This window comes from Octodon degus, unplaced genomic scaffold (assembly GCF_000260255.1).
Source record: "Octodon degus isolate 3935 unplaced genomic scaffold, OctDeg1.0 scaffold00010, whole genome shotgun sequence".
Taxonomy (NCBI): Eukaryota; Metazoa; Chordata; class Mammalia; order Rodentia; family Octodontidae; genus Octodon; species Octodon degus.
Genome location: NW_004524586.1, coordinates 5,792,241 through 5,805,118, shown reverse-complemented (window position 1 = coordinate 5,805,118; position 12,878 = coordinate 5,792,241). Strand labels below are relative to the sequence as shown.

Genomic DNA, 12,878 nt, shown 5'->3' with positions numbered 1-12,878 from the left:
TACCAGAATGTTTGTTTTCAACTCACAGATCAAATGTGCTTTAATAATTTTTTTTTCATTTAGATTTCAAACAGCTCATAGACTTGCCATTTTAATACACATCACTGGAGATCAACTTATTTGTAAATAGCCTGTTGTTCATTTGGAAAAATAAACCAGTGGGACGGTATTCTCTATTGTTAAAAAAAAAAAAAAGATGTAGACGTTGACAGAGTAGATTTTAAAAATGATCCCAATACATTCTCTCTATAAGAAACTCACTTCAAATATAACAATACAGAAGTAAAGAATAAAAAGATATGTGCCAGCATTGATCGAAAGAAAGAAGGGCTGATCATATTAATATCAGGTAAAATGTACATCAGAGCAAAGATACTGCCAAGACACAGAGAGAGACCTTCCCCAGGAGGAAAAGGTCCTAGCAGTCCTTAACGCGCGTGTAGAAACACTAATAAACATGTACACACAGAAAATGCAGCTGCAAAGTATGTGAAGACAAAACTGAAAGAAAAATAGATAAATCTACAATGATGGTTCGAGACATTAATACCCCTCTTTAACCACTGACGGAGCAGCCACACAGGTCCTCAGTGGGACCCAGAACGTGGCCACACCATTAACCACCAGCAGAATACACATTTTTCTCAAGTGTCCTCAGATCCAGTTAAACCATATTCTCAGCCATAAAATAAACCTTAAAATTTTTTAAATATTTAAATCACATACTGTATTACCTGAGCACAATCGAATCAAATAAAAATCATTAACATAAATGTAACTGGAAAGTGGTCAAGTAGTTGGAAATTACACAGCACACGTCTAAATAATTCATGGATCACATAGGAAGTCTCAGGGAGATTAAGTAGAATTGAACTGAATGAAAATGAAAATACAGCTATCAGAAGTTGTGGCCACCCCGCGTCTCGGCCGGCGCTGAAGACGACGGCTGAGGCTGCAAGGTTGCTCCGGGCCGGGTGTTCACAGGTAGCACAGCTTCTCGCAGCATGTCTGCCTCTGCAGTCTTTGCACCTGTTGCTTGTGGAAGAACATGCTTGACAATGACACTGTGCTCTGGGTCTCCTCAAGCCAAAATCACCTTCAGCACCAGTTCCTTGCGCAACACTCCAGCCATCAACCAGCACACGCCCTCTTTTAAGGGCACCGCTGTTGTCACCAGAGAATCCAAAGAGCTAAGCCTTGAGGACTTCAAGGGGAAGTACTTGGTGCTTTCCTTCTATCCTTTGTACTTCACCTTTGTGTGTCCTACAGAAATTGCTTTTAGTGACAAAGCCAATGAGGTTCGCAATGTGAACTGTGAAGTCGTGGCAGTTTCGGTGGAGTCCCACTTTACTCACCTGGCCTGGATCAATACACCACGGAAGAGTGGCAGTTTGGGCCATACGAACATAGCGCTTTTGTCAGACGTAACTAAACAGATTCCCCGGGACTACAGTGTACTGTTGGAAGGTCCTGGTATTGCACTCAGAGGAGTCTTCATAATGGACCCCAATGGAGTCATCAAGCATCTGAGTGTCAATGATGTCCCCGTGGGCTGCAGTGTGGGAGAGACCCTCCACTCGGGGAAGGCATTCCATTCTGGAAACCCATGGAGAAATCTGTCCAGCAAACTGGACACCAGATTCCCCTACAGCCGAGCCAAGGCCAGCAGCTTCCAAAGAGTACTTCAAGAAGGTCCATCAGTAGATGGCCATGTGCACCCACAGCTGCCCAGCCAGGCCAGAGCCACAATCAGACGCCCTTAGGCTTTTCATAGCTGATCATTTGTAGATAGCAAAGCCCAATTATGCTTGTCCTTAGAAATAGTACTCTAAACGCTCTGGTTCTGTAACTCTGGCTAGGCTTTCTAAAGGCTGTCAGTTGCTGACCTCGGGAGACCTTCCTCCCTGGACCGTCTCCACAGCTAGGGAAGTTCTATGGAAACCCAGTTCCCATTTCTTCGATCATGTCCTCAGTCAGTAAAGAAATCATTTTCATTTCTTATCCTTCCTTGAACCATCGTTGTCACCAAAGTAACACCACGTGCACTGGAAGCTTCTGACCGAGAGTCCTACGACCTTCTTCTTGAATTCCTTCATATTTTTAGACTGAACTTTCTTTTAAGGTAACAAAGATTATGTCTTATGTTGTTAGCATTTAAAGTGGATGTATATATACTGATGGAAATGAATGTGAATCATGTTACTAAAAGGCACAATGACAGAGACTTACCTCATCATGCCTGATACCCATCCCTGAGACTGACACACAGCTATTTTACTCATTTCATTCATGAACTGACTTTGTGTCTGTCTGTGTTCTTAGATACTAATCAGGTAAGATTAGGTAAAGACCATAAATTCAACTCTTTGGTTCAATATGATTGAATTTTGAAATCAATATAATTTCTCTCTTGAAGCGCTCCATATAAGAATAAACATATTTTTAGAAAACAAAAAAGTTGAGGGATAAAAATAAAGCAGTATTGGGAGGCAAATTTATAGCACTAAATACTTGCATTACAAAAGAGGAAAAATCTCCAATCAATAACCTAATGTCCCACCTCAAAAACCTAGCAAAGGATTTTTTTAAAAAACCCACAAATAAAACAGAAAGAGGAAATAATAAATAAGGGTAAAAGTCAATGAAAAATAGAGACAAATAGAGATACTCAATGAAACAAAAAGTTTTTCAATAAAATCGACAAGCCTAAGGATGTGGTGACACATACAATCCCAGCACTCTGGGAAGCTGAAGCAGGGGGATTGCAAGTTTGAGCCCACTTTGAGTAATCTAGCAGTTTAGCAAAACCTTGACTCAAAATTTTAAAAATGAGGGGCTGGGGAGATGGCTCAGTGGAATAAGCACTTCCCTGGCAAGCGCAAGGGCCTGAGTTCAATCCCCGGTTCTGAAAAAAAAAAAAAAATTTAAAAATGAAAAATGAAAAAGAGCTGAAGATGTAGCCTAATGTCAAGGTCCTGGGCTCAATACCCAGCTACCATGGTGGGAGGCAATCAAGACAGAGAAGGGACAGTTTGTGAATGTCAGAGATGAAGCAAGAGTTATCACTATAATTCCTGTAGATATCAAGAAGCTAATAAGATGACACTGCGAGGAACTCCACACACGTAAATGGTGACAGCTTAGATGAGAAGGCAGCATTGTATGTGGTGGTGAAAGACTGAACGCTACCTGGAGAACGAGACCAAGTCAGACGCTCAGCCCCGTCCCCTGCCCACCACTTCGTCCTCAGCCTGGCCATTCCGGAGAGTGAAACAGAGCCAGAAAAGGGAAGACTGTAAAGTAAAATAAAGCCGTCTCCATTCACACAAGACATGCTTTTCTACTGATTAAAGCCCAAGCAATATACAAGCTACTAAAGCAAGTTGAGCAATTTCTTAAGATGCAAGACCAACATGTAAAAATGGATTGTATTTTTATATACTACCAATAACTAATAAGAAATTGTTTTAAAAGTGTTAAAAACCAGGCCAGTGAGATAGTTCAGCGGACTAAGTTCCTGCTTAGGCAAGCTCAGGGACTAGGGTTCGATCTCCAGCACCACATGCTGGCTGGCCCCACCCCCTGGGCACGCTGAGCCCGCCACTGAATCCAGGCGTGGTGGCACACACCTGTAATCCCAGCGCTGGGGAGACTGAAAAAAAGAGCACTACAGGTCAGAGCTGAGTAGTGAGACCTTGTACCAAATACATTTTTTTAAAAAAATTAAATACCATTTACAATATTATCAAAAGATTTGATACTTAGTTATAAATCTAATAAAATTATGCTACATATAAAATCCCCATGCTGACAACTACAAATCACTGACTAAAGAAGTCAAAGAAGACCAACATAATGGAAGAACTATACTTTGCTCATGCATTGGAAAGCTCAATTTTCTTAAAATGTCATCTCTCCTCAAGTTGATCTACAAGATCAGTGTAATTCCAATTAAAATCTTGCCACACTTTAAAAAAAAAAAAAAGAAATTTACAAGCTGATTCTAAAATGCATGTAGAGATACAAGGGAATTATAAAAAACCAAGGCACTTTGAAGTAGAGCCAAATCTCCAGTGGGAGGGCTCACATTACCTGCTGAGATAGTCACTGTAAAGCTATGATGACACAGTTTGGTACTGGGGAGGGGTAAGGCTGGACCAGTGGAGGGGGACAGAGAGCAGGTACACTGGCAACGTGGTGGGGAGGCACTCTCCTCCCTACTGAGGAAGGGGGGGCAGCCTTAGGAGCACCACGCGCCAGCCCTTCTGGCCTGGACCTTAGCTTTCTGTACAGCGGGGACTCCTTACTAAGACTTGAAAAGGTTTTTCAAGAAGGTTCTCAAGTAGTGAGCATCGGTGGGGTGTGTGTGTGTGTGTGTGTGTGTGCGTGTGTGGGTGTGTGTGGGTGTAAGACTGTGGAAGATGCTCCAGTCTAACAGTTACTCACCACCTACTTGTGGGTACCTATTGACCACTCCCTGAAAACTCCTAGATGTAAACTGAGAATCTGATCAGTGCCAGGGAGTGGGACATGATGCTGCCAGTGCCACCTAAAAAACAGAGATAAAAATCTGGAAAATGTGGCCTTTAATTAATTTTGAGCCCCTAACACTCCCCTGGAGCTGGGAAACTTGGGTTATATTTTCTTTTCCCATTCCTGTCCCTGTGAAGAATGTAATCACTGTATACTGTAAACGTGTACTAATAAAAATTGCAAAACTTTTCTTAAAGACCCTCCAAAGTGGCTACATAGGTAATAGGCACTCAATGCATATCTGTTGAACAAATAAGCAAATGAACGCTCTCCCCTCTATAAACAGATGTCACTAGCTGCTGGGATTGCTATTTTTCAGTGTATGAACACCAGGCTTCCCAGTGTCGTCTTTGTGAATACACCAGGCATTAATACAGAACAACATCCCAACTTAAATAAGGCACAGGCACTTATTTGCTCTGATTTACACATCCTTCCCTAAGACAAAGCATTACGCTTAGTTCCCGTCACACCGCCTTACCACAGTGACAGTAATTCAGAGAGTGCTGGAGGGCAGAAGCATGCGCTCATTAATTGGTAATGAAGAGAGGAAATTATTTGCCCTCAGAAATTAAGTTTCTGGTGATATGTTGGTGGAATTCCTTCTCTCCTACCTTGTTTACTAGCACTCAATGCTAAAAGGAGGTATCATTTATCTACATTTTTTTTTTCCTGGATAGTTCACTCAACACATTAGAGGTCAAGCTGTCCTAAGAAAAGTGGTTTTTGGTTAATGGCTAGGAAATGAAGCTTTTCTTATTCTTTCTGGGCAGTTTCCTTTTGTAAAAACATTAACAACCATGTAGCTTTTTAACTCTTCTTTAGACACTGAGATATTCAGAATGGTCCAGGACTAAGAATTATGCCTGCAACAACAGGTCAGCTGTGAGTCAGGAAAGTCAAGACCAAGTCAGAGAGAAAAAAGGGGATTTAGAATAGGCTCTTTCTACTTGCCAAGAGCTGTTTGAAATCAGTAACATTTATTGATCAACGAGTCTCCAGGAAGATCTCAGACTTAGGGCTGATGTTCAGAATGGCATTGATTGTTTGTTTGTTTGTTTTGGCAGAACTGGGGATTGAACTCAGGCCCTTGCACTTGTCAGGGAAGTGATTATTCTACTGAGCCGTCTCCCCAGCCCGTTTGTTTGTTTTTGATGTATTTGATTGTTGCAAGGTCTCACTGCGAAACTCAGACTTCTGGTGATCCTCCTGCTTTCAGCCTCCCCAACGCTGGGATTATAGGCGTGTGCTCCTAAACCTTGAGACTCTGGCAGCCTCAGCCCGCTCTGGAGGCAGGGCTGGGACAGCATGTGGTGCGAGGTTTGAACCATGGTCCTTGTGCTTGCCTAAGCTTGCCTAAGCAGGTGCTTTAGTCTGCTGAGCTATCTTGCCCCCCCCCCTTTTAAGAACAAAATACTTATTGAGGGAAAGAAAGCTTCTGTCTGAAAGGGACAGAAGGAGGACTGAGCCAGTTGTCTCCAGTTGATTCTTATTATGTATTGAACAGACGTTGAATGTCCAGTCATCAGGCAGATTCTGCCAGAATCTAGATGTTGGTCTGACCTCCCATTCCTGCCTCAAGAAAGACAGGGCTCTCTGGGATCAATAATGAAGGGACCCCTACCACCATCCCCACCAACTCATGATGAAGTCTTTGGGAACATGGAGATCATTGTAAACTCTAAGTAGGACAAAAGATAGGTCCCATTCAACCCCCACGAAGATATCGAAATCCATTTAGGTATAACTGGGATGTAGAAGACTGTGATTCTCAAAAGTTCAGCCCATCATCTGTGATGGAGACCTCTCAAAATGCAAGAAGATTCCTAAAAGGGCTGAGGCCACCAGGCAGGTCTGGGATGCAAGGAAAATAACAATCCACAGGACTGAATTTTGTCAGTGTAAACATTTTCCAGGGGTGTGGATGGAGAAGTGGTTCTTCGATGTTAGCAAGCATAGAATTATCTGGAGGACTTGTTGGAACATAGGAGCTAGGTCCCATCCTGAGTTTCTGATTCTGTAGGTCTGGGGTGGAGCCTTGTAATTGGCATTTCCAGCGCATTCCCCTGTGATGCTGATGTTGCTAGTCTAAGACCACACTTAGAGCAGCTGGGCTAGAACTCAAGGTTGACAGTTGAATGTCCTGCTCTGTCTGGCATTGTCTATATCGACCATCCAAGGTAGCCCTGGCTGCTGGTGGGGTTTGTGTCTCTGGCCTTTGCCCACTGGTTTAGTCCTGATTTGGTATTAGATTACTCTTTGACAGTAATGGCTTCACATATCTCCTGCTCTCTAGTGCTGATGCTGGCTCAGGTTCTGCTTAATAAAGGTGTCTCCCTTGACTGAGATCCAAGAAGGTTCTCTCTCAGTCCCCCATGAAGCCAAGTAAGGAAACTTCCCCACCTGGATAGCTCCTTACTGCCCCCTCCTGGACCTTAGAAGCTAAAGATGAGCCGAGTACACAAAAATTCAGAATCAATCTTAACCTTAAACAACCTTATATTCTAGCTGAGAAGATAAGAGCAATTCCTCCCAATAAACTTCAAAATATTTTCAAAGGTCTATACTGACAAACTCCAAGGGAACAGAATTCAAAAATGAAGTTGTCTATGATAAGGATTACATGTAGCACTTTTTAGTCAATAGTTCTGTTCCTAAACTGTTTCCCACTGAACATCTCAATTAATTTTATTTTTATGCATGTAGTACGGGGTCTACAAGGTCACTACATAGATCGGTCTCATAGTGATCTTCCTGTTTTCAGCCTCCCAAGTGCTAGGATTACAGGTGCGCACCGCCACCCCGTCTCATTTGTCGTCTCAGTGGGCCCTGGGGGACAGGGCCAGCACAGCACACAAGGTTTCAAACCCTGGTCCCTGGGCTGGGGAGATGGCTCAGTGGAATAAGTGCTTCCCTGGCAAGTACAAGGGTCTGAGTTCAATCCCTGGTTCCGACAAAAGAAAAAAAAAAAAAACACGCCAGTCCCTGCATCTGCCTAAGCAGTTACTTTAGTCTGCTGAGCTATCTGGTTGGCCTTTTCAATTAATTTTAGAGGTAATTCACAAAACCATTTATCCAGGGCTGGTAGTGGATCCTAACACAGTTCCATGCGGTTCTTTCCCTAAATAGCCCATGACTTTCCCAAAGGAGCCAAAAACCTCCCAGAGGATTCTTCTGAGCTAGGGGAGACATCGTGAAGACTGGCATTCCCAGGCTAGCCCACTAAGCCCCATTAAATTTATCCACCATGAGAGATTGTAAAAAGCAGTGCAATTACTATTCTTGTTGCTGTAAAAGACTCAGAAAAATACTATAGAATAAGAAATGTGTTTTAATTTAGCCTGTCTGGTACTGCTTGAGGAAAAAGGGGTTCAATTACTGAGGGGTGAGAAGGTCAGGGCAGACAAATTTGAGGTTCCAAAGGGACCCCAGGGATTCCAAGGCTGTAGCACAGCCTTTGTTCACTAGCACCATCCCCGGAACTTACAACTTTAATTTCCCTGAACAGAAGCCCATCCGGGGCGCTGTGCCTGTGTTTAAGTGCAGGGACATGAGGGGGAGCTGGATTTGCAGGTGGCACTGGGGAGCAGAGAGGAATGAAGGGGGAAAATCACTAAGGAAACTGGGGAAGAGCTGGAGGGGAGCTTAAGAGGGTGTGTGGCTAAGGGGGGGAGAAGAAAAGAGGGGAAAGCTGCGGCAGCAAGGGGCCTGGAGCGGGAGGGGAAGGAGGCAGCGACTACCACTACCAAAAAGGGAGTGTTGGCGATGGTGACTGCAACCTTCCTCAGGCCAGGCAGAGTAAAACAGGAAAGCAGGTGCAGGGTGTGAGAGCATGCATCTTCCCTGGGGGTGCGGGGCTCTGGAAGGCAGGAGCATTAAGCTCCTGGTACCAAATCAAAGGCTGAACATCTGAGATAATTCAGGATTTGGGGCTAGAATTCCATTTGTGAAGGTGGAAGTAAAACTAGGGGGATTTGGACCTGTTCCCTATTTTTAGCAGCTTGCAATTTCATACCCTTCTCCCTGTGCCCTTTCTCTATCCTACTTGCTAGTCCCTCCACCAAGGAAAGGCATGGCTATGAAGAGTTCAAGCCCAGCTCCAGACACTGCCCAGAAGAGCAGCTCCTGCAGCCTGACTGGAACCCACCCTGCCGTCCTCGAATGCTTCTGCCTCCCCCCTCCCAGGGCAAGGCAGCACCCCGCTCCAAGTAGAGGCTGCTCCTGTCCACATCCTGTGTTCTGGGCTTCTGGCTTTCTCTCTTCAACCTGACATCTTCAATTTAACTCCAGATCAAAGGTCAATTCACCCTGTCCCTGGAGGCAGCCCTTCCCCTCGTTCAGTCCCAAAGGAGTCTGTGGGACCCTAAGGAAGCCGAATAATTTGGCACCCCCCACTGTTCTCCGGAACCCACCTCTAAGCTACAACCCTACTTTGTGACACACATTCCTGCCCTCTATATGCACGATCCAACCTTCCATCTGCCCATAGGCCTGGGCACCCAGTCCCTATTCTGGTCCTCCATGTCTCAGCGTGCATCACCATGGCCCTGTCCCAGAGCAAGGAGCTACAGGGGAATGGGGATGTCCCCTCTGAACCCCCACTCCACTGCCTAACCCATGCTCTAGGACTCCTTGCCCAAGAGAAGAGGGCTGTCTTCAGTCTGATCCCTAGAGCCCCGCCCAGAGCAGGCTTGTGGGCACAGGTGCAGGAGGCCCCTTGCTGTGTGGTGCAGAGCAGAGGGCCACATGGGGGAGTGAGGCTGGGAAAAGTGTTCCCATAGTGACTTGTTCCATGTAGAATTCCAAAGAATGGAAATTGCTTGGTTCAAACTTGACCTTCCAAGTCTTTCCCACGGTAGGCAGATAGACCATGCTTTGCTTAATAGCAAGTGAGTCTTGCTTATGACTTAAATAATCAGTCCTATGTATGGTACTGGGCCCTCTGTCTTTGCTCTGTGCCCCGCAACTGTTGGGTGGGACTCTCCAACTCCAAGCACAACTGAGTAGTGGAGATTCCTCTAAAGTTTTCCCAGAGGAAGAGGGAAGAAGGTGACGTTACCTATCACAAAACAAAACTTGTTGAAACTTTTACGTAACCACCGCTCTGTCCCAAATTTCCTCTCCTTTCTACAGCCAGACCCCCATCTTTTCTCCTCAGGAGCCACCTCTGGGGCCAGCCTTGCTGCCCTGCTAGGCCCTTCTGCCTCACTCTGCCCTCCTCCACTACATCGCTGAGTCCCCTCAGCTCGCAGCCCATCTGATGAAACCCCTGCCCAGCTGAACAGTTCTCCACAAAAGAAACGCTCATTTTGCCCCCAATAGTTCGTGCCCCGCTTCATCTCCCTTTCGGTTGGCAAGTCTACCTCCACACAACTGTATGCATCTTGGAGCCAGCCCTCCCAGCAGACGGTGAGCTCCTGGAAGTAAAGGTTAGGTCTGGGTTAGTTCTGTGACTCTTCTAGTACCTTTCATTTGGTGAGCATTCGTTCAAGAAGCTTTCATGGAAGTGGAAGGAATCTTAGGCCAGGGTAAAAAGAATATGGAAAATTAAGTCAGAACAGAAAAAGGAGCTCTGAGTAGAGGCAACAGGAGAAGCAGTGTTGGGTTCTCCCTACCCCACGTGCAACACTGACCTATTAAACTGTTGAATTAGGGCATGGCCACACTTTAAGAAGATCAGTCGGTTCAGGGTCTAAATAAACCAGACACAGCAAGTCAGGGAAGAAAGCCATCTAGGAGAGGCGTTTCAAGCCTGTTAGCACAGCTCCGGCCTAAGGCACCAGGTATCAGAAGGGCAGGGGTGTGAAGGCAGGAGAACAGATGCATGGCTACACCTTGGCTTGCTATGACTTGCCTGAGGCCCCAAGATTCAGTGAGAGCTGGAACTCAAGACACCTGCCATCCAAACCAAACGATCTCCTCTGCAGGAATCTCAAAGGAGGTAGCCTCAAGTGGCCTTCCTTCATGGCTGCTGAGGAGGCCAAGGCACAGGCTATTCTCTCAGGTCCACCGCAGGAGAGGTTTCTGCAGGATGTTCTAGCCTTGCCACTTAGAAAGAAAACACAGGCCCTGATATAGGTGAGGTTGAAAGGTACTCTGTGATGAAGAGATTCATGTTAGCACCTCTCCCTGGACAGGGCCCGATGGATGGTGGTGCTCAGAGCTTAGGTCTCTGGGGCCCAGCTGAAGGGGGAGGGGAGCTAAGATCATTCCTGACACTGACTCAGTGCCCTGGGGATTCCAAAGCATTGCTCCTGACCACCACCCGCCTCCCACTCCCTGCCCTGGGCATCAGATGCATCTTTCAGGCTCCCGGCACTTCCACGGCAAAGCCCTGGATCCTGTCCTCCTACCTCTCTGCACCCTCTCAGCCCTGTGCCTCTGCTCCAGTCTGTAAATGCCACCCTCTACAGATCAGAGCTGCGTGACTTCGGTCATATTTCTTCACCCCTGTGCACCTATTTCATCATCTGTGATCTAAGGGGGGTTTTGTGAGGACTGAGTGAGAGAACCCACAGAGGGAGCACTCTGTACTTGCCTGACGAAGGCCACATGCCTTCTCCTGATGGTGGCTGTGGTTGTCTCCCCTTTAGTCTGCAAACTCCTTGAGGAAGGACAGAATTACATCTGGCTTGTCTGTGCCTCCTCAGGACCAGCCCAGGGACCAGCACACTCTAGGCCCATTTAGTCAATCCATGAGCACTTACTGCTTTCTGTGTGTTGGGCCCTGTGAGGGAATCTGGGTTTAGGATACATAAGGAGGTCAAGGGACATAGAGCTGCACATGAAGGGCACAGCAGAAGGTCACTGGTACCGGGCAGAGAAGCCTTGTACGCTTGGTCTGCACAGGAAGGAAATGGAACTCCCCATCAAAGCTGGCTGAGATGAACTGAGCTGCTCTGTGTGAACCCCTAACCCACCACAACACCAAAGGCCGAGGAGATGGGGACTGAGAATATCCAGCCTCTAAGTCATGCAGCTGGGCCCAGCGCCAAGCCCTTGCTTCCCAAAGCAGAGGGCTCACAGCAGATCCTTTGGAGATTTCCTCACCGCACCCTAGCCTTGGCTACCTCGCAGTCTTCCAAGTTAAAGGAGTTCGGGGCAAAATCCATTCATCCCCTGGGTTCTACCTGGTGCCAACTCCTGGGCTCCAGGGTATTTTTAGTTCTGGGCGGCCGGACCTGGGTGGGTGACTGGCAGCAGCCCTCCGTGTTGCTCCTGGCTCAGCATGAGAGGTGGCTGGGTACGGGGAGGGGTCCTGGAATACCTGGCACCCCAATCCACAGCTGCCTCACTGTCCTCAGGGGAGGAGTTGGACTGCTGCTGCTACCACTGACCCGAGGCTGGGAGCATTCTTTCCTGTTGATTCATCACTGGGAATGTTTTGGGCCAAGCCGGGTGGGGCGGGGGCACTGTGGGGACACCTTAGACATGGGCACCCAGGGACGGACGGCAGGCCCCCAGCAGCCAGGTCTCCAAGGTCCACCTTGCCATCTGGTACTTATCACCTCCTCTGCCCACCCCCCACGACCCTCAGAGCCCATTCCCCTCCACCAGCTAGCACCCCAGCACCCTGTCTAGCACATAGGAGAAAATCAATGAAGTTTTCCTGGTATATTGAATGAGCCTTTAGAAGAGCCGTAAGGGAGCATGGGGACCAGAGAGGCACCCAGGCAACGCAGCTCTGGCCCAGAGAGCAAGCTGGGAGGCTGGAACCCATTGCCATTTTCCATATGAGGGGCAGGAACCCAGAGGACCAGGACTATGGGACAGATCATGGGGACTGGCACCAGAGTTCAGGCCCTGGGTGCTCCTGTAGCTGTGGGACTCCCCTCTCAGCCACTTCGACATCTGTTGCCTTCAGCTTCCTCCCCTCCCCCACGTGCTCCTCCACATCCTCCCTCGTGAGTCTGACAAGGGCCTGGACTGCCTCGTGCAGCTTTATATAAAGCTATAACAGAGAATTTAGGTTCTCTCATTCTGTTTATCGCCTGGGGAGCGAGTCGCGTCTGGTTTCCTGGGGCTGAGTGCTCCCGCCGCCGCCGCCGCCAACGCGAAGAGCAGAGCTTCGCCCCCAGGCAGCAGCCGGTAAACTCTGGGGACCAGAGCAATAACGGCACAAACAGCGCAGTGGCAGGACTCAGCCCGCCCGCCTCGGAACGGAGGCCCCGCCTCCCAGGGGCCCCCCACTCCGTGCTGCGCCTCAGGCTAGCGGGCTCCGAACCCTAGGACAGCCGCTGCGGGTCCTGGGGCTCTGGGCACCGCGCTGCGGCTGAGCTGGGCACGGTCGCTGCGCGTGGCAGGGGACGACAAGCCCGGGAGAGAGGCTGGCGCGTGCCGCTACC

General features: G+C 47.8%; 1 pseudogene; it reads left to right on the top strand.

The window, feature by feature from the left end:
• The first annotated feature begins 1,004 nt into the window (after positions 1 to 1,004).
• LOC101570327 lies at positions 1,005 to 1,704 on the top strand (annotated as a pseudogene).
• Positions 1,705 to 12,878: the final 11,174 nt, after the last annotated feature.